Source organism: Panthera tigris, chromosome A3 (genome assembly GCF_018350195.1).
Source record: "Panthera tigris isolate Pti1 chromosome A3, P.tigris_Pti1_mat1.1, whole genome shotgun sequence".
In the NCBI taxonomy this organism is placed as follows: Eukaryota; Metazoa; Chordata; class Mammalia; order Carnivora; family Felidae; genus Panthera; species Panthera tigris.
In genome coordinates, this window is record NC_056662.1 from 110,344,437 (window position 1) to 110,372,145 (window position 27,709).

The 27,709-nt window shown below is 37.3% G+C and overlaps 1 long non-coding RNA gene across 1 annotated transcript in view; it reads right to left on the reverse strand.

Annotated features, from left to right (window-relative positions):
* Positions 1 to 3,962: 3,962 nt before the first annotated feature.
* LOC122237063 overlaps positions 3,963 to 27,709 on the reverse strand; it is a 39,533-nt gene continuing 15,786 nt past the window's right edge. The window contains exon 3 of the long non-coding RNA XR_006215270.1: positions 3,963 to 4,058. This is a non-coding gene — a long non-coding RNA (uncharacterized LOC122237063). The remainder of the gene's footprint in view (positions 4,059 to 27,709) is intronic.

Sequence of the window (27,709 nt, forward strand, 5' to 3'; positions counted from 1 at the left end):
CTGCCCATGGAGGGGAAAGTGTTTCCAGTTGATGACTTCCTGAGGGTGTCCAAGTTTCTGTAGAAGTGCTTCTTGGTCTGGAAGCTGCCAGAATATAATTAATATTCCAGGGAAATAAGATTTGAGGAGCTTCCTAAGAACAGAATGATCTTCGATTTAGAAATGAGAAATTGGATAAAGGTGTCCCCAGAGTATGGAAGAGAGAGTGCTGCATGGCAGTCTGGTGTGTTGTAGGAAACAGTTTTATCAGGCAGTCTTGGCTTCAAGTCTTGGTTCTGATTCCCACAAACAATGCTATTTTGAGACAGTTTTTTAAACACTCTGAGCTTTTCTCCTCTTTTGTAAAACGGCACAATTTTTCCTGCCTCTCCAGACTGTTGTAAGGATTAAACGACGTAATGTTTATATGAAGCATCTGACCCCTGGTGAGTGCTCAGTATTCTCAAGTGGGCAAACTCTGAACCAATTATGTCATAATGTTTCCCTTAAAAAAATGGAATACAAACACACTGAATTCTTTCCATGGTGCAATTCTGTCAGTTTATCCTTGTATACAATATTTCTTGGAGATGTTTATAATTTATCTGTCTCTCCAGGGTTTGATTCAAGACTCTGTACCCAGGAGGAACCTAATAGTACTTCTTAAAAATAATTTCCATCAACACTTCATTCTGAGTTTGCTTTGATTCCAAACAATTCTGAACCATATCAATATCACTGACAAGTTTCATCTGTATCTTTAATTACTGATTTGAATTGATAATGTGTCAACCCTGAAAAATTATCTCCAACAGTCTTATTAAGTAAGCAAATGCCAATCATGTGTTTTGCTGTTTAAAAACCAAAGTATAAAAACTTCTCCCTTAAATAGGCTTTTATTGTTTCACTGATTTTGCAAATTACAGATTAAATGTGCTATTTTTTAATTATATATTCCCCAAATCAGTAAGAAGCAAGCAGGTATTTACAGTACATTGAGTCTCACTTAAACTTGCTGTTGACCTACTTGCTCTTGGATCACAACATTCTCCTTTTCTAATGTGTTTAATTACTTCAATCACTTATTACTTTGTTTTATTTTTCAATCACTTATTTTAAAGTTGCTTCTTTCTTTTGTGTTCTTAGGGTGTCCTTACACAGCAGGAGACTAATATTGCCAGAGTTTAGTTAAGCAGAAGCTAGTACATTGGAATTAGAATGGCATTTTTCTTTATGCTGAACAAAAGGAAGCCTCTGGACTTTTAAGCCCTGAAGTGAAATTACTGGAATCTACTCCTTTAATATATGCTAAGTAGCTGTTACCAAAGGCAATGCTCCCCTAGAGGATTAATAAGTCAAGGACATTTTGTTCCACCTATAGGACAATATGCTGCTTTTCCATTGTAAGACAGGATCCTCATTTCTAAAAGTTGAATAGAATACTGCTTACAAAGGAAAAAAAAATTTCAGCTGGTTAAATTTGAGATATTGAGTAAATTCATTACAATGACTGTGACACTTTTATTTTATCTTGAATTGGAGAGGTTTTCATATTCTCAAAGCTTTTGTTTCTCAAGGCTTTGTTGAGATATCCAAACAAATACTTAAAACTATATTTGAGACAGTAGACTTAAATATTCTTGTCCTTAAGTATTAATTTCAGTTGTGTTGCTAGTTGAACATAACTTTGTATTTGTTGATATTTAGTTGAAGATTAATTATGTGAGGAATAGGAATATAAGCATCATCTACAATTTAACGTAACTATTTGGGCAGTTGAGTCGAAAGGGAGATATGTCTGCAAGAAAGTACCCAAAGGTGCCATGGAAGCAATAGGAGGAAACTAAATACAGAAAAAAAACAGAAAACCAACGCGAAGGAAGGTAGTGCAATGGCAAATGCATAACTTTTCAAGGTAAAGAGGACAGGCTAATGCCATCTTTGTTATGTAAATTTTTGTCATGATTTCCTCACCTATCTATTTGCAACTTTTTTCTGTCTCCTGTCCTCTATTTTTGGAAACAATCCTAAATCCAGGAATAAAGCAGCTATAAACACATAGTTAAAAATCAGTTCCTATTGTTTAATAAAGAAAAGTAATTAGAAAAATATGATTAAATTCTTTTTCCTCTTTGTTCTGTGAAAGCTTTTTCAACATAAGCCTTTTAAAAGGGAACTTGGAACATGTAAAATCATGTCCTCAGTCGCCCTTTCCAAGAAAAAGAAAAGTGTCATATTTACTTTGACCTTGGATAAAAGGCAAGGGCAAAATATTGAGTCATACTGTTGTAGCGTCAGTTTCACTACACTAGAGCCTTCTATTTGTGTGGTAGAATGACTGGTAAAATGATTGGATAAATGGGTAAAATCTTGTGAATCATGAGGAATGAAAGCATTTCTCTTAGAGCAGTGGTTCCATGTTTGGTCTCTAGATCAATACTATAGGAATCCTTTGGGAACATATGAAAAAAGCAAAATTTCTGGTCCTGTCCCAGATCTACAGAATCATGAACTGTAGATAATTCTTATATATGCTTAAGTGGAGAACTACCATCTTAGACTGTCTATTCCCTGTATGAATAACCTCAGATGGGCTTCTACCTCTATTGAACTGTTTTTAAAAAATCATTTAAAAAATAATACAAGATCATTAAATAAAACTTGAAAATTATAAAATAAAAAACGAGAAAGCAGAGGAGGAAGGGGCAGAGGAAGATGATGTCAACATCATTTTCTCCTATCTAAATGCAAGAATTTTGACTTTTTTGTGATTTTCCATTTAAGCATTTTTTCCTGCAACTCTAATTTAAAAATATCTATATACTACAGCCTACATTTTAAACATAGCAACACTTTTCCATGTTATTACCTGGATGTGTAAATCTCATTTTCAGATCTTCAAAAAACCCCATTCGTTTAACAACCTGCCTATGGTTAGACATTTCAATTTCACTATCATAGATAACCCTTTGATGAATATATGTGTGTACAAAGCATTTCAACATTTTTAAATGTGTCCTTAAAGAGGCTTGTGAGTAGACTTCCTGGGTCAACATTGATGATTATAGTGTAAGATATTACTATTGTTTAGATTCTGAACATTGTCTTGACTCTCCAAGACCCACCTATTTCTGAGGCATAGAACTTTATTTAGTTCAGGAGGCAATCCTATGTCAATCTTCAAACCCCTCCTCCACACCCTTTTTTTTTTATGTGTTCATATTTCTACTAAATTTACAGCAAATCTTCCTAAATTTAGTCCCAAGCTCGATCACAGAATCTAGGTTTCTGTTATTGCCTTCATTATTCCCCATTGCAGGTCTTCAAAGGGCACTTTGAAAGGACGTTGGGTATAAGGTTAGATCCTCAGTAGTTTTAACATATAATTAGCTTCATACCTAAAAGTCCTCAGATATCTTTTCTTTCTTTTTTTTAATTTTTTAACATTTATTTATTATTGAGAGACAGAGAGAGACAGTCTGTGAACAGGGGAGGGGCAGAGAGAGAGGGAGACAGAATCCAAAGCAGGCTCCTGGTTCCGAGCTGTCAGCACAGAGCCCGATGCGGGGCTTGAACTCACAAACCGCGAGATCATGATCTGAGTTGAAGTCGGACGCCCAACTGACTGAGCTACCCAGGTGCCCCCTCAGATATCTTTTCAAGACTCCCTTCAACAATGCTCACATTTCCCCCCTTTTTTCCCCCATCAATTTATTTATTTCCATGTTCTCGCTAAAAAGTCTATGGTCCTACTTTGACACCCAGTAGTCTCTTGGCACTTTTCTTTAGGTACAGTGAAGCTCGGCTTACCACCCTCTTTATCACTGTTTTTGCCTCCTTTTCAGGACCTTGTGTGACCTTTTCCTTTCTCTCCTATACATCTGTTTGCAAAAGAGATATATTTGTAATTAGGGGAAGGCTTTGTATTTATACTCCTAACCTGGGTTTAATATGTTTGCGAGACTTACCTATTGTTTGGTGGGTCTGCAACCAACCTGGAAGCCCACAATGGTCTTGCTTCTTTGTGTTTTACTGTCTCATAACTTCTCTGTGTCCCTATTTTCCAACTTCTCTGTGCTCTGTTGATGTTTTACATAGGAAAAGAAGAATAGAGATAGCTAAATAGCATCATGCTCCAAACCATTGAATTCTTTTTAAATTTCTTTACCTAGGCTTATTTTCTTGAGAGGTATGACTGTCAGTTAGGAATATGGAGCCAGAGTGGGATATCCAGGGGACATAGGGGGCCTGTGCTTATTCTGTCTGTAAATGGATTCAGAATAGTTGCCAAATCAATACACTTTTAAAAGTCATCTTTCCTTTACTTAAAGAGCACTTAAAGAAACTGCATTCAGTCTTTCAGTCCAGGGGGAATTTCCAGTTTAATGAATTTACTTCCACAGAAGCCTAAGAAAGTGAATATAGTTTTGAAAGTGTTTAGTTTGCACCCAGGGAATAGTTTACATGCCTGGAGAAACTCTACCAAGATACAACAGGACTTTGGGAAATTGACTCAGTGCTAAGCTAATATTGTTAATAATCCATCCAGCATTTTTGTACCCTACTTTCTTATGTTTACAATGTCCTCAGTACATTACTTGCTTTCTACCACATGCCTCCAGATTTTATCCCTAAAAGAAGAGTTTCAAGTATAACCACACAGGTCATTTCCTTTTACCCTCTTAAAGAAGGCTGAGAGAGCCAAAGGTTGAACAGAGGTTCTCAGAGCATAGTATCTGACAAAAATATATCAAAGCAGCTGAAACCACACTAAATTTCAGTGAATTCATTGTTTTAAACAACAGCCTTATACACATCTATTTTAGAAAGAGTTCTTTGGAAAAATGAAGACTCTTAAAGTCCCAGGAATATTGAGATTGGGAGGTGAAAATTCTTCCATCGTGAGACAGCTAGAAATGCAACAACATCCTAAGTGCATAGCTGTGCTCATGAAAGTCTAAGGGATACTGACAGGGGCCAAAATTAAAGGAGTTGAAAGTCAGAAATGTGTGGGCCAAGAGGGCATGGTTGGCCTGAGAATGTCTGCCAGACCCCATAAAGTGTTGGCTTGTAATGGATGTAGAAGGACTGGACACAATGCCTTAGGTCTCTGTAGGGTTGGACCCGAAATGCTTGAACAATGCTAAAATTTCTTTGGACGTTTCCTCATCATATCCTTTCTCAGAGCTTAGCTGCTTGCCACTCTATTCATTAAGGGGATCCCATAGCAGAGGAGTTAAAGGCCCTAATTTTATAATCCCCTCAGTTTAACCTCACAGCTGGCATAACTAATAGCAAAGATGACGGATAGGTTTCTGCTCGTCTTATTGAGCATCAACTAATTCTTCCCAATGCCCGGGCACTTCTGTGAAGTCCTGTCTTCCTAAGCTCGTTTGGCACTTGTAACAGTTTTATTTGGGGGCCTTAGGTTCTTTTCTGCTATGACCTTGAATGTCTATCCTGGTCATTCAGACATGTCTGTATGAGGCTTTAGCTTAATTGAGAGGTACAGGATTCAAGTTTTTGTCATTGAGTTTCTAGGTACTGGGAAAATCAAGGATTGTAGCTAAATACCAGTTTCTTTGTCTCTGAACATTTCAAATATAATTATGTTGACTTTATGTAAGCAGAATACATAGAAACCATTGACTGTGGAAAGGATGTAGAAGGCAAGGAGTGACCACGGCATGAACCTTATATGAGAGTCTCATGTTAACTCAGGTAATACATTGTGGTGTGTATAAGTGGCACTGGGTCTATCATATTATAAGCATCTTTTTTTTAAATTTATTTATTTGAGAGAGAGAGAGAGAAAACAAGCAAGTGGGAGCAGGGTAGAGAGAGAGAGGGACGGAGAGAGTCCCAAGCAGGCTTTGCACTGTCAGTGTGCAGAGCCCAATGCAGGGCTTGAACCCACAAACTGTAAGATCATGACCTGAGCCAAAATCAGGAGTCGGATGCTTAACTGACTGAGCCACCCCGGCACCCCTATGAGCATCTTTTTAGTTTATGCTTGCCATTTTCTCTCCTTATGTGAGGAAGAGCTGAAAGGGAAGATAGCAGGATTCCTACCTTTTTGTGCCATGAGTGTCCACACGCTACTAATTTTTATGGCACGATAAAAAGTATGAAGAATGATGTTGTATAATAAATGCAAGTCCTTGTGAGAAGCCCAGTATGTGCTCTCCTGGAGTTGGTTAAGTGGAATTGGAGGTGAGAAAAGAGACAAAGAGGAGCAAGGGAATCAGGTTTCTGCTTTTGGAGCTTTGAGGGTCCTGAACTAGTACTCCACCCTATTAAAAAAGATGTGTATGTGGTGGTGGCAGCGTCGGGGTTATTACGCTTTTGTAGTCCTAAGACATTCCTCATTAGGAGTGAGAAGAAGAAAAAAGAAGGGTGGGGAAACTGAGCAGAGACATTAAGAATCAACAGCTGGGTTGATACATTGAAAGCCTTTATATCATTAAGCTGCTGATTTATTCATTCAATAATGCATTTATATTCAATGTGGTTAGGGAAGACTGAGGGACAATCCATTATGAACCTCTGTATCATATACCGCGAAACACTTCATCAATCTCACTAATTTCCTCACATGTCTTTCCCTGAAGACTTTCAGCCACAGACTCTGACTTTCCCCCCAGGTAGGCTATTCCTATGCTATTGCTTTTATTGTGTGGCTGCTCCTCCTAAAAGTAAATTAAAATATCTAAATCTGAATCTAGACCAATAATTCGTTCTACCACTTTTCATGCAGTGGGTTCAGTTAGGTAGCTTTTCTAAAGGACATGTGTTTAACAAATCTTGACATTTGGGTTTAGTGCATGAATTAGCCATTCTGGCCACAGCTTTGATCTACATAGATGCTAGCTCAGCACTGAGAGACTGTGTGGAATGTGATTCACCAAGGCAGTTCTGGGCAGAGCCAATGACCTGGAAAACTCATTCTTGACCTTCCTGGCCACGGGTATCCTCTTATCTCATACCGGTTACAATCATCATAATCAGTGTTTAATAATTCTTCAAGTATATATTAAAATACCCAAATTCTCATCTATTTCAGATTGACTCAAGTATTAAAGTAAGCATTTCCAAAAAGTAAAAAATTAATTTTTCAATTTAACAAATAATTAATACAAGCCTGTAAAGTGGCAGAAGTTATACTTTTCCTCCAAAAAGGCTGAAAATGTAAACAGCTGTCATAGAGTAGAAAAGCTTTTCTAGATATAATGTGTAAAATGTAAGCACTTGAATGTGCATTATTAAGAGGCAATGAGCAAAGGGGTTAGAGTGTGGCATTTTGGTTCAGACACACTTGGGTTCAGATGCTAAGCTTTACTTTCCTCATCAGTAAGATGGGGTTACAAATAGCACCTGTGTAAAAGCACTCCGAAGGTTAAACGAGAGTGCATGTGAGGCATTTAACAGGGCCTTCCTCTAACCAAATGCATCAGCAACATTATAAATACACCGGTTTAAAATGTACGGTGTTCTGCCATCCTGACTGAAGCACTCAACATTTTGCTACACATGCTCTCTATAAACTCAACTTCTCGACAATTTTTGCAGCAGGAAAGAACGTCTGTTTCAAAAATGAAACCATAGCACATATACCTTTTCATGGGGAGTATGGGTCTGAGAGAACAGACACTTAGCTAAGGCTCCACCATATCATAGGGTTACAACATAGCCACTGCTCACAGCTCTTCCTCATGCCCGACCAAAGACTGAATATCAATAAAACCTTGTACTCCGCCTACTGTATTAGTGATGAATGTTATGAATATTGAAGACATTTTTACATCTCTTATTTTATTCATTCAAACCTATAAACAGTTATTAGATTTTTCTTAGGGGTTAAGCACCTGCCTTGCATTGGCGGGGGGTGGGGACTACCAGGGCAATGGGAACAGAGGTCAGGCCCCAACTTTCCACACCCATAACCACCAGCATTTTTGTGATTCTTCTTTTTCCAAATATAATTGTTATTTTCCAAATGTTAAATTTTTTCTTAATTGTTAGAGAAATATCCTTTTATGCCATTCACAGATACCTTCTTTGACTAGGTCACAGTATGATGGATATGCAGAAGATAAAGCCTCACCTATGATTATACAAAGTCCTTCCACCGCACACACAAATGGGAAAACAGCTGCTACCATGTAGTCAGGAAATTGCATAGTTACCTCATCTTGCTGAAGCAACTCAGATTTGATTATACACTTTTTTGATAGTCAAACCCATTACTAATAAGGGTAGCTCTTAGGTGCTAATGTTCTAAGTTTATTTAGAAAAAGGGTAAATGAGCCTAAGAGATATTCAAGATATCAAAGATGGCAACTATAATTTCAACCGTAACTCTCTTCTTACGACTTAAGATTATATACTATAATAACTGTGGCAAATGGCAGTCTAGTATGGATTAGAATAATTCTGTCTCACTTCCTTGACCCTGAAACAGTCATTCTAACTTGGACTGGAAATCTGTAACATCAATACATCCTCTTTCTGAACTCACATACTGTCTTTAGTGACACTCCAAGACAGTGGTATAATTTTTCCTTCAAAAGAGTGAAGCTTTATTGATCTCATTCTAAGAAACTGAAGGAATTGAATGATAGCACAGGGAGGCTATTGCTGTCACCAGTACTTGTCATCATCTGCACAGGAATCAAGCCATGAGAGAAAGAGGTTTGAAATGCCATTGGGAAATCTTGGCTGTCTGAAAATGTCTGCACATAAGAGGCCAATGGATTCACCCATGGCATATAAGTTTCCCCAGTGGAGTGCTTATCAACATTTTTCCATTTCAAAGCACACACAGGAAATAATAATATTTCCTGGGGTAAATCGGAGTAAATTTGGGAGTAGCTATATAAGGCATGGTGATAAAATAATTATATCTCTTTATAAAGCAAAGTATTAAGGACAATACTTGATATTTAACTGGAAGAATACATCCAAGTAAAACCTTAAAATTTCAAATGAGAAGCTTGAGCTTGCTTCAGTGAACGTAACTATAATTTTCATCAGATCTTTATACTGAAATGACCAAAAGCAATTTCTGATTAAGACTTTTTTAAATGATGATGTCTCCAAAATCTGATAGTCATTATCAACAAGAAACTTTGTTCCTACAAACAGGTGATAAAAAATTTAAAACTGTTATCATAGCAATACAAAAATTAATAGTTGGAAATTAGGTTTAAAGAATATAATCATTATTCTTTTCTTCCACTGACAAATGCAATGTTGAAATATTCTGTGGTAATAAAAAAGGATCTTGAATGTAGGTATTTTAAACTAATGATGGAGCTCTGACTTGCAGAACATGCATACATTGTTAGAACAACCATCCTAGGTTACCCTGGATATCACTAAAGAGACACAAACAGTAGAAGCATCAGAATAAAAGCTTTAATTATTAGCCACTGTGTGGAATTGTACCCATGATGAGTCACTCCTCTCCTCCCATGGGCTGGAGGTTGGACTGCTGCTCTGTGTGGTTCTCTTTGAGTGCCTCCCGCAGTAACACTGCCCTCTTGTTCTAGTGGCAGAGCTACTCCTTGGCTCCACGCGTGAATATCAGGGTCCAGTGGTGAGAGCCAGATATGGCTAGGAGCACTCACCACCTGAGAAGACCACGGGCAATACTCTTGTAACCTATTTCTCTTGGGCTGCTCTTGGAGGAGGTCCAGAAGAGGAAGCTAAAAATCAGATGCTATTGGCTTTGGGACTCCAAACAGCCCCTGAGGATCACTAAGGCTGCCTATTCCAGAGGGATCCTTATCTCACAGTACCTACCTCTATAACTCTTCTGTAGCATACACACTTTGAAAAATTTTTTATGAAAGTTTGCCCTAGGGTCTAGAATAACTGATTAAATACTTATATACATTAATCACAGGATGACAGTGAGGTGCCCCTTCTTCCCTAAAAACTGGGAGAGATGATTATAAGAGAGTGCATAACATCTTTATCTCATTAATTATTGTATTTTTAGTTCCTAATGCAAAGAAGGAACTCAATAAATATATTTTGAAAGAATAAGTGAATAATGCAAGTGGGTTTGCTCCCTGATGGTTAAAACTAGTCAAGGTAAATTCACTTGGGAACATAAAGAGACTCTAGGGTCATGGACAACATTATTGGAATAGTAGCTTAATTTATTCATCAAATGTTATTCAACAAATTTGTTTATTCAACCAGTAATTATGGAATTCCTACCATGTAGCAGGCACTATTCTGAGCGCTAGGGATCTAGTAGTGAACAGAAGAGTCATAAATCTGTCATGGAAAATAGAAGACACTGAAATAAACAATTTAAATAAGTTCAACATATATATGTTGAATTTTTTTGAGGTACGACAAAAAATAAGACATTGATGAGGAATAGGGAAGAGTAGAGAATTTTTAAAAAGGAATTCTGAGAAAATGACATTTGAACAAAGACCTAAAAGAAGTAAGGGAATAAGCCTACAGGCATGTGGGAAAAGTGTATGGCCGGTTTAAAGGGGCAGCAAAGATAAAGGCCCTGAGACTGGAACATGCTCTTATGTTCAAGAGATGATAGGGAGACCAGTGTGGCTGCAATGGAATGAGTGAAGGGGAAACAAACAGGGGAGAGTAATGGTCTAGATCTTGTCGAACCCTGCAGACTGCATTAAGGATATATCTTTTCAATCTGAGTGAGATAGATATAATGTTAGAGGTAGAGGGGATGAGCAAAGGATTAACTTGACCTAGCCTTTAAAAGGACCTGTCTGTATGCCCCATTGAGAACAAACCAAAAGAGCAAAAAGATAGAAGCAAGTATACCAGTTAGGAGGATTTTGCAATAATTCAGAGGAGAGATGGTGGTAGTTTGGAAAAAGGCAGATGCAGTGCAAATGATGAGAAGTCAGATTTAGGATATGTGTCAAATACCAAGCCAGAAAGATTTGCTGATGGAGTCATTGTGGGGTGTGAAAGAAAAACAAACAAACAAACAAACAAACAAACAAACGGAGTCAAGGCTGGTATCCAGGTTCATGTCCTGAGCAACTAAAAGAATTAATCTGTAGTGAAGACTGCCTTTAGCTTAACTGGTACAAGTCTACCAATGAAATTATTTATCAAAATGGGACTCAGAGAAACAGCTTGGCTCTAGTACTTTCTTCTCTTAAAAACTATTTTATAAAAAAATGGTATATATAAAAGTTTAGAAAGTAATATAATAAACCAACTTCAATAATGATCAACATTTTGTTAGTTTTGTCTCTTGTATTCCCTGTCCACACATTTTTATTTTCCTGGAGTATTCGAAAGCATGCTAGCCATCATGTTACTGTTAGAGAAGGTCATCAAGAGAATGTGACTTCCAGGTGACCCACCAGCTGGACCCAGGCAATTAGATGCTGTTCACCCCTTCCCCTGCCCCTGGAATGTATGCTCTGGGTACCATTCTCACAGTGGGAGCTGCTTCAGGGATGCAGCCTGGAGAGGGGGAGGTGTTGTTGAGACCACCTGGACTAAATACATGAGTGAACCCAGTTAAGGCCTCTATATAACTTTTAAGATTCTGGCAGGGAGGTGCAGAAACCTCCGCATCTGGTGGCCACCCAAGACAAGCTTCATATGTAACTTCCCTTGTTTATTAAACCTGCCATCTACCAATGTGGGATGGTCTGCCTCTTTCTGCACACTCTTTACCCTCTGGGTATGGAAGCCAGTTTTAGGTTTCATCCAGGAAGCTCCTGCAGTTGCAACCCAACAGTTACTTCCTTCTGAAACCATTCCGTATACTTCACTAACTGACACTGAATTTTTTATGCACCTATCATGACATTATTATACCTGAGAAAGTTGGCAATGATTTAATACTAATACACAGGCCATATTTAAATCTCACTAATTTTCTCAAAATTATCTACTAACAAGTGGTTTGTTTAGATCAAAGTGCAAACAAGAGCCTCACATCACATTTTATTCTTATGCCTTTTAAGTCTCTTTTATTCAAAAATGGCTCTTTGTTTCCTCTTCACATTTCTTCTTTGTCTTCTCCTTCTCCTTCTTTTGCAGAAACTGGGTCATTTGTCTTAAAGAATGTCCCACATTATGAATTTGGCTGATCATCTTTTCCTGAGAAGATTTTTAAAAATGGCTTTCTATGCTACTTTTTTAAGTGATAGTTTTTTTTCTTCTTAAGACTTGATTTGTTCAACCGTAATATTTTTGGATAGAATATACATAGATGGTGTTAATTCCTATTGCACCATTAGATTTGTAATCCATTGATGGATATTACTTAGATACATTATTAATTGGGATTGCAAAATGGTGGTTTTCTAATTTTATCATTCCTCCTGTACTTTGATCAGGCATTCTATCGAAAAGAACTCTCCCTGGGGTCTCTGGGTGGCTCAGTCAGTTAAGCATTGGGTGACTATTGATTTCCACCCAGGTCATGATCTCATGGTTCTTGAGATCGAGCCCTATATCAGGCTCCTCATTGACAGTGTGGAGCCTGCTTGGGATTCTCTTTCTCCCTCTCTGCCCCTCCCCTGCTCACCCACTCTCTCTCTTTCTCTCTTTCTCAAAATAAATAAATAAACTTAAAAAAAAAAAATGACTCTCCCTTATCAAATATTTGGTTACCCTGAAATAAAGTTTCAGAGGAAAAGAAGGATATTTAGCAGTTTTTCTTTATTTGTTAATCTGTAGAATACTGAATTTGTTCATTGAATTGTCCATTGTGGTAAACAGTGACTTTTACTTTTTAAAAATTATCGTATTATGTCATTATATCATTAATATATATTCTTATATAGTTGATGTGTTGCAACCTATTGTAATAACTTTTTCTTGATGATTGATTTATACTATGCTAGACCAGTCAAAGCTCCTTTAGCTTGGGGTTCCTCACCACCTCCCCTGGGGCTCATTACTGAATGAAAGAGACTTAATAGTTTATTAGTCTTTGATAGGTTTCTGGCATAAGAAAACTATTGTATATTTCTTGTACCAGACACAGAATCAGCCATGTCTCTTTGTACCCCTAGTTTCTGTTATGTAAAATGGTATTCAGAGACCACAAACTATATGTTAGGGGTCCTTTTTATTGTAGATTGTCATTGTCTTTAGGGTCAGGATGTTATAAGGGGAAAAGGATACTGATTCTGGGATTTGTACCTTCTGATAGGCCTTACTAGACAATCAGTCTTTATTGGCATTTTGGTCAGGACTGACCTAAATGTTTCTAAGTGAGCAGCATCCTAGTCCTGGTCACTAAGCCCCAGTAATACCCCACAAACACTACCAATCACTGTTAAGTTTAAATACTTTCAGTAAGAGTTACTACCTTTGGTTGAGATCCACTGAGGATTATGCCCTCTCTGGCTTCATTTCCATGCTCACCAAAAAGGAAAAAGTATGAGTACTATTTTGGTGTTACAATTTATGTTAATTTTGGGGAAGAGATGCCCTGAACAGAGAATGTGACCATCTGGAAATTAGATGACTAGTTATTTATTACAAAATTGCTATTAGATATCATACATTAGCCTACTGTAATTTTGGTTAATGTTAGTGCTCATTGAAAGACTGAGTACTTTGGGATATACTGATACATTTTATTTAATTTTCTAGATGCACAAGACTGAGAACTAGAACCTGAATTTTGATGAATTTAACAAGGTAATTTCACTTTTGAAGATGAATTATATTTTCTTTAATGACTCTCCATTTAACTTACCTTGTACATATTTTTATTCACTTCATTCCTGGTGAAGTGATACTGGTGATACGTAAACATTCCAGAGGAATAAAAAGATGAACATGGTGTTTGGAATTTCCTATTAGCCTAATCATAATGAAGAGCTAATTCTACAACTGCTCATTGGATCAATGGCAGATTTCCCATAGGTTTCGGTTAGTACTTATCTGGCTGTTGCTCAGAAAATCTAACTAACTTGGCCCAAACAGAAAAGGGGAATTTACTGGGTCACATAGCTGACAGTTTAGGATTAGGACAAACTTCCGACATGGCTTAGTTCAGATGCATAAACAAAGTTATTAGGATCTGCTTCTGAGTCTGCTGTCTCTGGGTCTGAGTTGCTAGCATTTTTAGGTTGGTTCCATTCAATGTCACAAGATGGATTCAGTTGGGCCAAGCCTTCCCTCTTCTAAATCCCAGTTTACAGAGGGTGAAGGAAGGGAGGGAGGGAGAGAGAGAGACAGAGACAGAGAGAGAGAGAGAGGAGAGAGAGATGGAGAGAGAGATGGAGAGAGAGATGGAGAGAGAGAGGAGAGAGAGATGGAGAGAGAGAGAGAGAGAGAGAGAGAGAGAGAGAGAGACTGATATTTCCAGAAGCCCCAGAAAATATGCCTGTGCATCTCATTGGCTCTAACCAGATTAACAGATTAACTACCCACTCTGAACTAATCACTTTGGCCAAGGGGACTTGTTACCCTGATTTATTTAAAGCTATCAGAACCTTTTCATGGAAAAAATCACAAAGGGGTCTGAGGGAAAAAGGAATGGGGAAGGGAAGTTTTTGGCAGATGGTTACTATTTCTCGGGGGGGGGGGGGAGCAGATACTAGAAGCAAACTAGCTAATTACTTAATTTCTCAATCTGGTTATTAAAAGCCTTGAGAATTAAAAGCTAAAAAAGCAATAGAGTATATTGTTTAAAAAACTGAATTTATTTCACTCTGCAAATGAAGGATATCTATGACCTATAGAGTCAATGATTTTAATAAGAATTTCATGTTGCTATTCAAAATGAAATAAGAACTCCCCTTTCATATTGCAAGCAGTAATTATTGGAAATCTACAAATCTGTAGCATGTATATATTAATGTTCACTCTTAACCATGCCATAAACTAAGCTGAAGTCATGCATTAACCCATGGAAGATTTCTTTAGGTTGAAATTATATATATATTCATTAATTTTTTTAATGTTTATTTATTTTTGAGAGAGAGAGAGACACAGTGTGAGAAGGGGTGAGACAGAGAGAGAGGGAGATACAGAATCCCAAGCAGGCTCCAGGCTCTGAGCTGTCAGCACAGAGCCCGATGCCGGGCCTGAACTCACAGACTGTGAGATCATGACCTGAGCCGAAGTCGGCTGCTCAAGCAACTGAGCAACCCAGGCATCCCTATGTATATTCATTTTCAAAGCAAGTCGTTAAAGAAGGTCCATTGAAACCTCAATTTATTGTTTCTTCTTTGTTTTGCTTACTTATCATATTAGAATTGGATAATAAATGAACTGTTCTGATAATGATAAGTAAGCAAACATAAAAAGCAACAGTTCCTTATTTATTCTTAGAATACAAGAATTAGTGAAAATGGAAAATTAAAGCCATATAGGACATTGGTTCTTTGCTTACAAAGGAGATGGAACATACACCCTGATCTTTAACAGGTAACTGGAATTGTTCTTTCTTGGTGAACGTAAAACTAGAAAGAAAACTAGCAGAACAGAATTTAATCTGCTAGAGTGACGCATTATTCCTAAAATATAGTCTCACAACAATAAAGACCATTTTATCTTTGGAAAAAAAGGGTGACATGAAAAATCATCCCTACTGACAATAAGAGAAGTCAGATAGGACTTATCAGAATGATATTAGCTGTGGCCCCAAGTCCAATTACAATGACAAAAGCTGCAGTTCATCCCACTCTCTCCCCTTTGCATTTCTCCCAGGAAGAAAGGCCAACTGCTCCCAGACCATATATAAAGAAATGTATACAAGGGGCTCAAAGTGTAAACTGTTGTAGTTATTGGGGTGCACTGCCTTTCTGCCCCTTTAGGAATTAAGAGTTTATTCCACCAGCTCCTGAGAGCTACTCAAAGATTTGATGTGCCATTAGTTGTTATTCTTCTTTGAGGATTTCCTTTGGAAGACTGGGTGAGGAAGAAGACCGTGTCACCTAAGCTCCTTTCAAGGGCAACCTGCATCCATGGAGCTGTAATGGCTTGACTCTCTTGACCCAACTCAAGTTAACTCTGAGAAATCATACCAGCACTGAAGCTACCCAGGGGTTGGCTGAGATCTGATTGGGATTGCAATGCCCAAACCAAATCTAGTTTTCTTTCCCTCCCTTAATCTTTCCATTTTGCAAAATTGCTCTCTAGTTAGCTGGTACTAACATTTTCTTAAATTTCTCAGTATTTTCTCAGATATTATGGCACTAAATATAGAAAACAGGTATCTTAACAGCACTCAGTAAAACCTGAGAGAGAGCATCAGGGGGGGTTAAGGCACTGTAAGGCTGTGAAATAAGTGGGCTCAGAATGGGCATAAATCTAGCTTCTGGTTATGCCAAGTGTTTCTGTATCCCGTTGAGGTGGCCAATGTTCACCTTTGGTGTAAATAATGCAGTTCCTGGGATTGCTAGGAGCATCTTCTGTTGTAACCTTACACTTTTTTTTTTATTCTAAAACCCAACTTCCTATCATGCCAAGCAAAGTGCTTTGCGCTTAATAGGCCCCTTAAAAACACTGGCTATATACACTGATGCAATGTTATTAATGAATAATTAAATTGATAAGTTATTTGTATTAAAATCAGTGTCAGATAATACTTTCTTCCTTGAAGAATGATCATGTTAATTGAATAAGAAAATGATTAATTTTGTTTAATTCAATTATAGTAACTTGTTTCTCAAGAATTCATTAACCAGGTCCCAGCAACTCCACTTACTAGTTTGATAATCTTGAGCCAATTTCCTAACCTCACTGAGTTTCACTTTCCTCATCTAGGGAATCAGAATAGCAATAACATTTACTTTATTAATGGAAGAACCAAATGTAATAAAGGACGTAAAGCAATCAGCACAGTGTCCCTCACAGAGTAAGCATTTTATGAGTGCTTGCTTACTCTTGCTACAGTTAGTGTTCAAATAGAAGCGAAGGGGATTTTCTGATGGGGCCCCTCATCTTCATGACCCTTCCATATGACTCTTGCCCTCTGTCTGCCCTTGAGCTGGGAGCTCAACATCCTACCAAGTGTAAGTGAGGTTCTTCCTAGATTACTGGTCTTGCCCTTTCCATAGGATTGCTTTTCTCTGAGAGTGACATATTAAGCTCTTCTCTGAGGGCAGTGGGTTCTCCCTGAAGTGCTCAGTCTGCTTTATTTTTATGTCCAATAATGTCATAATACCATTTTCTAAACTGCACTTTTCTTTTTATAAAAGCCTTTTGTCATAAGAAAAGTACCAGTGTAAGTGACATTCACCTCCATGTATGTGCTCAAAGCCTTTGCATTGTCCCAAGGGAATTAAGTTGAATTGGGTTATTTGAAGGAATGGAGATTCAGATGCTTCTCCTAAGAAGGCAGCATAAGCAGAACAGAAGTGTTAGAGCCAGGATCACCGGAGCTCAAATTATGGAGTGGCCTGTAGTAATGTATATGTGAACTTTCTTTCTATCTTTGTATCTTCACAACTTCGTATGTGTGAGAGTATTTTTTTTTGGGGGGGGGGAGAGACAAACAGCATACCTGCATGTTCATGAGTAGGGAGTAGGGGGTCAGAGAGAGAGAATCTTAAGCAGCCTCCACACCCAGCCTGGAATCCGACACAGGGCTCTATCCCACAACCCTGGGATCATGACCTGAGCTGAAATCAAGAGTTAGAGGCTTAACTGACTAAGCCACCCAGGCACCCCTAGCCATACTTTTTTTTTTTTTTTAACTTTATGTTTTTATTTTGAGAGAGAAAGAAAGCATGAGTCAGAGAGGGGCACAGAGAGACAGAGAGAGAGAGAGAATCCCACGCAGGCTCCACACTGTCAGTGCAGAGCCCAATGTAGGGCTCCAACCCACAAACCGTGAGATGGTAACCTGAGCCAAAGTAGGATGCTTAACCGAGCCACTCAGGTGCCCCTACACCTATACTTAGAGAGGCATGTCATTTGTTCAGGATTGACCATAATAATTAAATGTGAGTGCAGGGAATATGGGGCACTTTTTTCCATGCCTAACCCTATTCCCAATCTGTTCATCATTTATATTATTTAATACTCACTACAACTGTCTAAGGCAAATCCTACTGTTAGCTTTATTATATACACAAGAAAACAGAAGCACACATAAGTTAGAGGATTTGTCTGAGTTTCCAGAGCTCCTCATGATGAAGCCAGGGTTCCTGACTCCACCCCTCTCATTCTTAGTTGATAGATTGCTTCTTTGCATAATCATTTCTAATCCTCAGAATAACAGTACTGTTGTTTACCGACGTCAGTGTCATTTTAAGAAGCAAAGTTGGAGGGAAAAGGGAAGAGAAAGAAAAAAAGAAGACAAAGAAACATGAAAGCTTGTCGGTGGGACAGCTTTTCATGTAGCCTTTCCTTGGCAATATAAAATGGGGAAGAGGTTTCAAATAGAAGAGAAAATAAGCTTGTTTTAGAATGTAAGCACTGTGAGGGCAGCGATTTGTGTCTGTTTTGTTCCCTGTTTATCCCTGGCACTAGAAAGTGCCTGGTCCCCTGTATCTCTTATGTCAGTAAATGAATGAATTTGGGTAGTGTGTGCCCTTGCTGAAGCAGGTCCCTATGAGCTGGGGAGTATTTCTGGGGTATTTTGCACAGAAATGTTGCAACTACAGGTGCATTAAAGTTTAACTACACAAGTATCAGAACAGTGTGTGTCGAGGTACCCAGGAAATGGCTAGATCCAATCCTCTGTTATGCTCAGAAGCTGGAGATCCAATATCTTCTTTCATTTTACAAAAATGTTTTGTGTTTGAGCCATACTCTCTAGAGTATGGACTGTGAATCTAAAATCTTTCCTAAATTTTTACCTTTTCGTCTCTAGTCTTTTAATATTTTCCCTATGTATTTATATTTTCTATTTTTTTCTATTTTACTTATCTACTTATTTCTAATTGTTTTTCTATTTCCAAGAATATCATTTTTTCCTCCTCAATTACACTTCTCCATGTCTTCTTAGCAGTTTTTGTCGCCAGATTTGAGTGCCTTACTTTTTCTCTTGAACTGTTTTTTTTTTTTTTTTTTTTTTTTATGTATTTTTCTAAAGTACATTTTTGGACATTTTTATCCAGGAGTAACAAGTAGCTGGTGTGCTACTGGGTCACTGGATATTGGAAACTCTCTCTGTTGCTCTGGCTCTTGAATGACCTGATCTGGCTAGACTTCCAACTGGTCAAAGTGTAGTCATTGCTCTGCTGTCCTCTGGTGACCAATAAAACGGAAAACAAGTCTGATGTGAAGATAAGTTTTATTTTTATTTTGTATGTAAACACCTTTTTCTATGCCTGAATGCTTGAAGGATTAAAAAAATTTTCTTGGTGAAACAGATTCTTAACTATGAAATCACGACCTGAGCCAAAGTTGGATGCTTAACCAACTGAGCCACCCAGGCACCCCAGTTTTGACTTTCTTGTTTGCTCTCTTGCTCTTGGGAAATTTCCTAAATCTACTGTCCACTAAAGTTGTCTTAATCTTAGTATATTTCTAACATGTTAAAGAAATAAGCGGATCTTCTAAATCAAGAATTGGTAAACTATGGTGCATGACCTGCTTTTGTTTGGCTCATGAGCTAAAAATGGTTTTCACATTTTTAAAGGGTTGCTAAGAAATAATAATAATATATTATTATATATTATTTTTATTATTAGCAGCAGCAGCAACAGCAACACAGACGATATCTGGAATTCGTAGCCTAAAATACTTACTATCCTCTTCTTTATAGACAAGTTTGGTGACTCCTGTTTTTAAATCAAATACTCATTTTGCTGCAGTTTCTAATCTGTTCTTTATTGCCTCAACTCAATTTTTAAATTTATTTATCCTATTTTCATAAGAAAAATTTATTTCCTGGTCTTGGTTTATCTTTGTTATGGATTCAATAATTTTTTCTAGATACAGCCTTTCTTTCCCTGGCAATATAAAATGGAAGAGGAAGCTTCAAGTAGAAAAGAAGATAACTTATTTTAGAGTACGAGCATATGAAGGTGAGGATTTATATCTATTTTTGTCCCTGTATTACTCCTAGTGCTTGAAAGTGGGAATTAGGACGTTAGTACAAGGAAAACACTTCTTTGGGGAGGCAGGAAAATTTGTTGCAAAGTTTGTATGTGTGTGTCCATATTCATGCTTGCAGTTCCTAAAGTTGTTCAAGTAATTTTCTTTCTGCCAGCTGACCTATGGCTATCCTCTCCCACTACCTCCAGATGGAAAGTTGGGATATCTGTGATCCATTAAAAATTCTTTTGCTCAAGGGAAGAATGGAAAAAGCTGTCAAAGAGGCTGTTATTTTTGCCTTAGTCCCCCATCACTTAAGGGGGGAGGTGTCATTTCAAACATTCTCTGACTGACATGGCTATGTTTTATGAGTCTGCAGTAGCAAATTTCATGGTTTACCTTGGTTTGGTCACATTAGGTGGAGGAATGGTGATCAGGGCCACAGTCTGTTAAATGTATCTGGCTACCGAAATAGTGTCTGAAATTCTTAAATTTGTTCAATTTGCTAGTCTTCCAAGTGTCCCCAAGGGACTCTGCTTCCCTCTTGAGCCATGCCAGTTTTAGATGAGAAGTTCCGAGGGCTCTGTTGGAAATCCTGTTAAGTTATTACCCATGTGGGTACCTTCTCACATCCTTCATTCTGCTGATTTGCCAGCTGGTTATTGCTTTTTGTAAACTTGCTCACCTGTACTGTATCTTAAAAGGGATCTTTTAAAATTTTTGTCTTAATGACAATTTTTTTCTCCATTTTCTATCACTGGTAAAGTGTTTAAATATAATTTTCATTTTGGACATTTCAAAGAAATTTTGGAAGAGACTCAGTTGATTGTTCTCAAACAGCTATCCTTAAACATATGTACTTCAGTGCATTTCCAAAGAAATTAATTCTTTTAACCCTCAGACAACCTTGTGAAATAGAAACCCCCCCCCCTCTCTCTTTTAGGTCTTTACACTCTTTATATAGAAAATAAGCTTCAGAGAGATTAAGTGGCTGTCTCAGGGTCACATGACTGGTAAATGGTTTCAGCTTCCCTGTCTCACACTCTGTCCTCCACCTGGAGATTTATAAAGAGGTGAAACTGGTCCACTCCCCTGGTGTGATTAGAAGTGATGCTAGGAATGTCCCTTATCTACATCAACCACATCACCTTTCCTTCCACCATTCTGTGAAACTATTGGATTTAAAAAAAAAAATCTAACTCTTAGAATTCAGTGAGAATATTAATTTTCTTTACCGGAACCAATTTACAAAAATTGGTCCAGACTACATTGGGGTGTACACCTTCTGATCTGTTGGTATTTGACTTTCATCCATTTGATCCCCTTATAGCTCAATGCATCCTATTTCCACAACTTGCAGTTTAAAAGGCAAGTGATTTGTATCCATCAGCTCAGCAGTGACAAGAGGGCTAAATCCATCATTGGGTATTACTTGGTCTTCCCGCATGGACTGCCAAATGCCTTCCAAAGCCACTGAAATTGATGGTGACAATTTTCCACATTCTTCATTTATGGTTTACATTGTGACTTTCTTCCACTTCAATCTCTCTAGGGACTAAATCCAGTCTGTTTTGTGTTAGATTTTACAGTTATAACCTATTTCATCTTTTGAAGTTGCACCTTGAAAGAGGCTTTTGTTACATCTGTGAATCAGCCAAAATACTTACAGGTAGCAAGACTTCCGTTTTAGGTTCTGTTGCCTTTTACTGTTTTCTTTAAACTGATCAGGGGGAATATATTATAATTTGGTGATGTCAAATGCTTCCGGTATTTATGTTTTGCGTTGATCATCTTCCTATTTTGTTGGGTTTTATTTGACAACGACTTCTACTTCCAGTGAGTGGCTGCACGTATACTGAAGTTTGAGCCAACTCCAGTCTGTTGGACTGGTTACATTGAAAGCATATCTGCTGGTGGGACATCATGGAATATCCTGTTAACTTTACGGTTAATGGGAGTTGGTTGGGGGCAAAGAGAGGAAGCCAAAATGCTTGAGTAGTAGGCACTAGAGACAGTTTTAGCCATGCAATATTGATGTAGACAGCTATTTTCCACGGCACTGAGGAGAGTTGGACTATTTATTTGCAACAAAACCCTTACAGAATTCATGAAGCAAAGAGAGAGAACTCCAAAAAGACAGAAACTATGGAGACTAGTTAACACTAATTCAACCAGGAACACGTCCTTAGTATGAGAAACCCTAGTTTTATTTTTCCAGTAGCATATGGAGAACTTTTTTTTTTATCTATACATGTTGAACTGGCCTTGAAGTTCTATGGCTGAATATGGATAACATTTTTAAATTTGTTATTTTTTTTACAAAAGGTTTTGGTTGCTTTTGAATTTACTCTATAAGTTTAATTAATAACTGAGATTTCTAAACTTTAAAATCTGTGGGACTTTCTTTATTTTCCCCATCAAGTTCCATTTCCCTGATTATGTATGGAATTGATGTAAGGGAAATGCAGCAGATATAATCACGGCTGTCAAATTCAAACACCAACTAGAATTTTTTAGTAACTATATTGTTGTAAAGCAAACATCTTTTATCGAAAATATTCTATATCCAAAGTTCTTAGAAAGTTGCTTTGAGCTTAAGATGATGCTGAGGTGAATAAAATCTGTGCCCTAACTGGAAGGGATCATTTTTCCTGCAGGGGGGTATCTGACACATTACGTATAAGTGGATCGAAGCATGAAAGCTAGGGTTTCATAATTAAAGTTTCAGTTTGAATGTATATTTTAGAAAAAAAAATGATAGAAACACGTGAGAAAGGACGACAGATGACAAAGGAATTATTGTCTAGGAAGTGGACTCACTTCAAATAGACACGTAAACATGTTAAGTATGTTCCACACTCATTAAGTGGAAGTCGTGTTCAAGCAAGAATGTACTGAGCCACAAGTCATACAGGCACTCACTCCCGGACCACCTTTTTATTATCTTTGTTTGTGTCCTCTTCTTTGTATCCATTTCATGCTCATGAGGTCAACTGTGGGCATACAACCTCCATGGAGGGAAGATCCAGGAGAGGTTTTCTGTTTATATACGGCCTTGTATCTGAAGCTATTGCTGCTTCCCCCAGACTGTGGTGGAAATTTCTTAAGAATTTCATCAGAGTCCCTTAGGAACCTTTATTGGAAGGTTAATTCTGAAGCTACTTGTTCTACTGGCTGTAACTTTGTTCGTCTACACTTGAGAACATCTGGTACAAATAAAGCATTGGAGGGTGATAGAGAAGGAAACTTTCTTTACATCCACACAGCTAACCCGAAATTCAGTCTTTGTAATTTTCTTCATACGGTTTTTTAATTGTCTTATTTCTATACTGGGATTTTCTCCTTCAATACTTTTTGTTCCTCAGTAAGGTGTCATATCTTGGAGTGGCTTATCCTATTTATGGCTCCTTCTGTTACCACGTTCATTTTGGATTAAATCGTCTCTGAGCACTGTCTGTGGAGGGAGAAGCAATTCCAAATTCAAAAATATCTGGACTCTAAAATTGAAGCCCTGTATGGTTGGTTAATGGAAGTGGGGTGGCCACAACACACAGAGCAGGTAGAAAGTTCTTGATAAGAACTCACTGAGGACAAATTTCAAGTCAGGTACCAACATACTGATTGTTATCCACATCAGGGCCCTGGGTACAATCTTTGAATGGCTCCAGACGTCTTATGGAATGAAAGTAAAGCTTCTTTTCATGGTGTATATGGGCCTCTGTGTCCAGCTCTGGACATCTATTCTGTAACCACCTTTGAGTACTAGTTCCCTATATGCTGAGTGTTCTATATTTCCGTTCCTGTCCCTGTCCCTGTGTTATCTTTTTACCTGAGAGTGGGTCTACCTGTCCATATTTAACAGGCTAAACTCTTCACATTCATCATTTATCTTAGGTATGACCTTCCCAGAACACTTTCTCAGACATCCTATGCCTACTTCTTAAATGAAGACCATGCACCATACTGTACACAAATTGCTTGTTTGCACATTGTGTTTCTGTTTCTTTGTTGTATTGCTGGGAACCAACCCAGTACCTGACACAGATTACATTTATACATAAGAAACAAGAACAAACAGATGGAACAATAGCCACAAATAGATAGATGTTAGTCTAATCAGAAAGAGTATGAGGGATGAAAATTCATTTCAACTTTAGTGTAGATAAAAATTCTATCAGGCCTACTACCACAAGACTTCTTTTCCACACACACAAACTTTGGTTATTTTTCACCTCAGAAGTGGAATTTCTTTGTTCTTCTTTGCCTACTGGATAAAATCCAAATGCCTTATGTAGGCACAGAAAATGTGAATTCTGGATCCTAATTTCCCTGTCCCAATTTCTTCTACTATTCATTCTTTACTTAAAAGCTTCACCACTTGCTAGTCATATGATTTTGAGGCTGTTATTTCGCTTGGAAACTCAATTTTCTCTCTGTCAAATGGGAATAAATGATGTAAACTATATAATATTAATGAAATAATGATATATACTCAGTCTAGAACCATTGTTCAAAATGTTAATTACTATTAATATTGAGATATGTATTATGACTCCCAAATATTTTACTCCACCCAAACATATTTAAAATAGGTGTTGGGATATATGCTTCTCTGCCTCTTCACTTTTGTTTGCCTTATTTGTATTTTCCTATTCAAATAATAATTAGTATACAAGATTAGTTGTCTAGAATCTAACTGCTTTGTATTCTCTGACAATCTAAATTGATATAATCTTTCTCTTTATTCTTATAGAAATTATCATGTTTACAATACATATGAAAATTATTGAATTCATTCATGCAGTCTTCCAACACATATTTATTGAGAACTTTTTGAGCATAACACACTGAGTCCTTGTGTTAGATAGTACAGATAGGTGGTAAATGAGATACCACTGTCATTACACGCAAGGAATTTTTGGTGCAGTGGTTTACCGAAGGAAATCTGGAGCCAGAGTTTTCATATTTGTAACTAGGTTCCATCACTAACTTACTACCTGACCTGAAAAAGTTAGTAAAACTCTGAGTCTTATAGGTGGAAATTGCTGAGAAGAGTATCTAGCACAGTAAGCATTAAATAAATGTTATCAGTACATTATTATTGTCAATGATATTACATTTTAGTAAGAGTGAAGGACCTTAAACACTTAAACATTTAATTTTTATCACAAAACTATTTTTGTGTTTAATATTTAAAAGAGAATTTGAGAAATCTGTCCAAGGCCCCAATCTGAATTCAAAAATACTCAAAAATGGGTGGAAGATTTATATGCTGATGAAATATTTTCAAAGACCCTAAAGAAAAATGGAGACTTTAAGGTAGTGAAAGAAAAGCTTCCTGAAAGACTTCCATTTCCATAAATAGCTAACTAGATGATTTGGACTAATCCTTCTACTAATGATAACTAAAGGAACTGGTCAAAACTCTGTAAGATGGTGAGATATTGCCAGACCATGAAAAAGGAGAAGATAATAGCCCCTGAATTAAACCAGGGCTGCTTCTATCCAGGGACATTTTTCTAAAGCAGGTCAGAGCTAGGGCTCCATGAGAGACAGCTAAGGAACAGCTGTCAAATTCCTTTTGTCCACCAGAAGCAAAGCTCTCTGAGAATTGTCCACTTCCGTATTTCTTCTGCCAATTTTAAGAAAGTTGTTAAGAGACACACAGAACTTTGAGGCACAAACTCCTTGAACCAAAGAGAAAAGATCAAATTACAGTCTTCTCCAAAGGTGGAAATCTTGTTTTATATGGCCCCTATTCTGGCAAGGACCCTAAAAGGTTACATTATAGAGTGGGATTAGGAATAGTGCCCTGATCATCTAAGTATCATAGAAAATTCTGATGCCTTGGGTTTGCACTCTTTCTTCCAGGAACTTGGAAGAAAGATTAAAAAATAAAATAAAACCATTTCTGACACAAGATAATAAAACTCCAGATCTCAAATTATTTCTAAAAAGAATTTATCAAATAAAGTATCCAGCAAGCAATTAAAGTTTATGAGGCACAGGAGGCAATAAAACACAAACTAAAATCAGCAGAAACAATCGCCAACAGAAACAAATTCACAAGACCAAAAACATGAAATCATCCAAGACAGAATGTAATAGCACTCTGTTCATTATACTCTTAGAAACAAAATCTAAATGCAAAAAGTTTCTGCAAAGTACTGGAAACACAAAATATTATTTTGCAGCTTTGAAAAGGCTCCAATTATAAATGATATAACTGAAAAATATATAATAACTGATATTAAAAACAGATGACTCTTAGGGCAGATGAGATACAATTGAAGAGAAAATTATGAATAGGAAGATAGCTCAGAAGAAATTCAGAATGAAACAAGGAGAATTGGAAAACAGAGATATAGTTAAGAGAATAATCAATATAAAGGGTAAAACAAGAATATCTAAAATTCATTCATTTATTAGAGTTCCAGAAGTGTGGAGAAGAAAATGAGGAAGCAGTAACATAAAATAGTTATTGACAATTTTCTAAAACTGATCAATAAGCCCAACAGATGTCCAATGGGATAATTAAAAGGAAATTTACCAGGGTACATGGGTGACTCTGTTGGTTGAGCACCCAACTCTTGGTTTCAGCTCAGGTCATGATCTCACAGTTCATGGATTTTAGCCCCACATCTGGCTCTGTGCTGTCAGTGAGGGGTCTGCTTGGGATACTTTCTTGCTTTCTCTCTCTGCCTCCCCCCCTCTCGTGTTCTCTCTCAAAATGAATGAATAAACTTAAAAAAAGGGAAAAAAAGGAAATTTACATTTGAACACATATAATAAGAGTGCAGAAACCAAAGTTTGCATAACTTCCAAACTATAGAAAACATGGAAGTGATTAAAACAGTTTTGGTGGCTTTTCAATATGTCAACTTGTCTAAACTGACCTACATTCCCAGAATTCCTATTCTCTAAGTTTCTGGTAGAGTAGTCCACAAGAGAAATTCTTCTGGGGAATTTGGAAGGTAGGAGTGAAGCAGCAGCCTTTTTGCAGCTCACACATATTTTCCCTTACCAGTGGGCCTACCCATTGACTTGAGTCAATGGCCAAGCCTGAAAACTGCTCCATCTTTAAGTATTTCTTTAGCTTCTCTAAGTCCTGAGTCAGGGGAATGTGCATTTAGTAACACGATGGAAGTCTCTGGCTTCTGCAAGACACCTGTATCATCAGGGTGAAAGACAAAAAGAGCTGTCATGGGTTCCAGCTTGTTCTTGCTCTCCTCTACCTTACTTCCATATTTCCTTTCCAACAGCCTACCTCTGGATTGCAAGGTCTAATATCAGATGTGAAAATGATAGCCTTACAGAGATTGCTTAACCAACTCTCATAATTGTGCATGGTCAAATCATGTGATAAATCCCTTTATACCTATCTTTATCTATCTGTATCATCACTTTTCCTGGTGGTATTGTTTCCCTAATTGAACTCTGATGCAGTAATCAATTATGCTAAATAAATGTAATAAAGGAGACAAAAATGAACATAGAACAGTCATTATCTATAGAAGCCAAATGGTAAAGTGGTAGGTATAAGCTCAAATATACTAGTAATTAGATAAAATATAAATAGCCTAAATGCTCTATACAAAATTCAAAGATTGTTGAACTGGATTCAAAAACACAACACTCAGACCGTATATTGTTCATAGGAGACACATTTAAAATATATGAAAAAAAGCAGAAAAAAGTAGCAAAATAAACTCAAAGAAATGTAAGGAAAGAAATAGTAGGGTCACCTGAGTGGCTC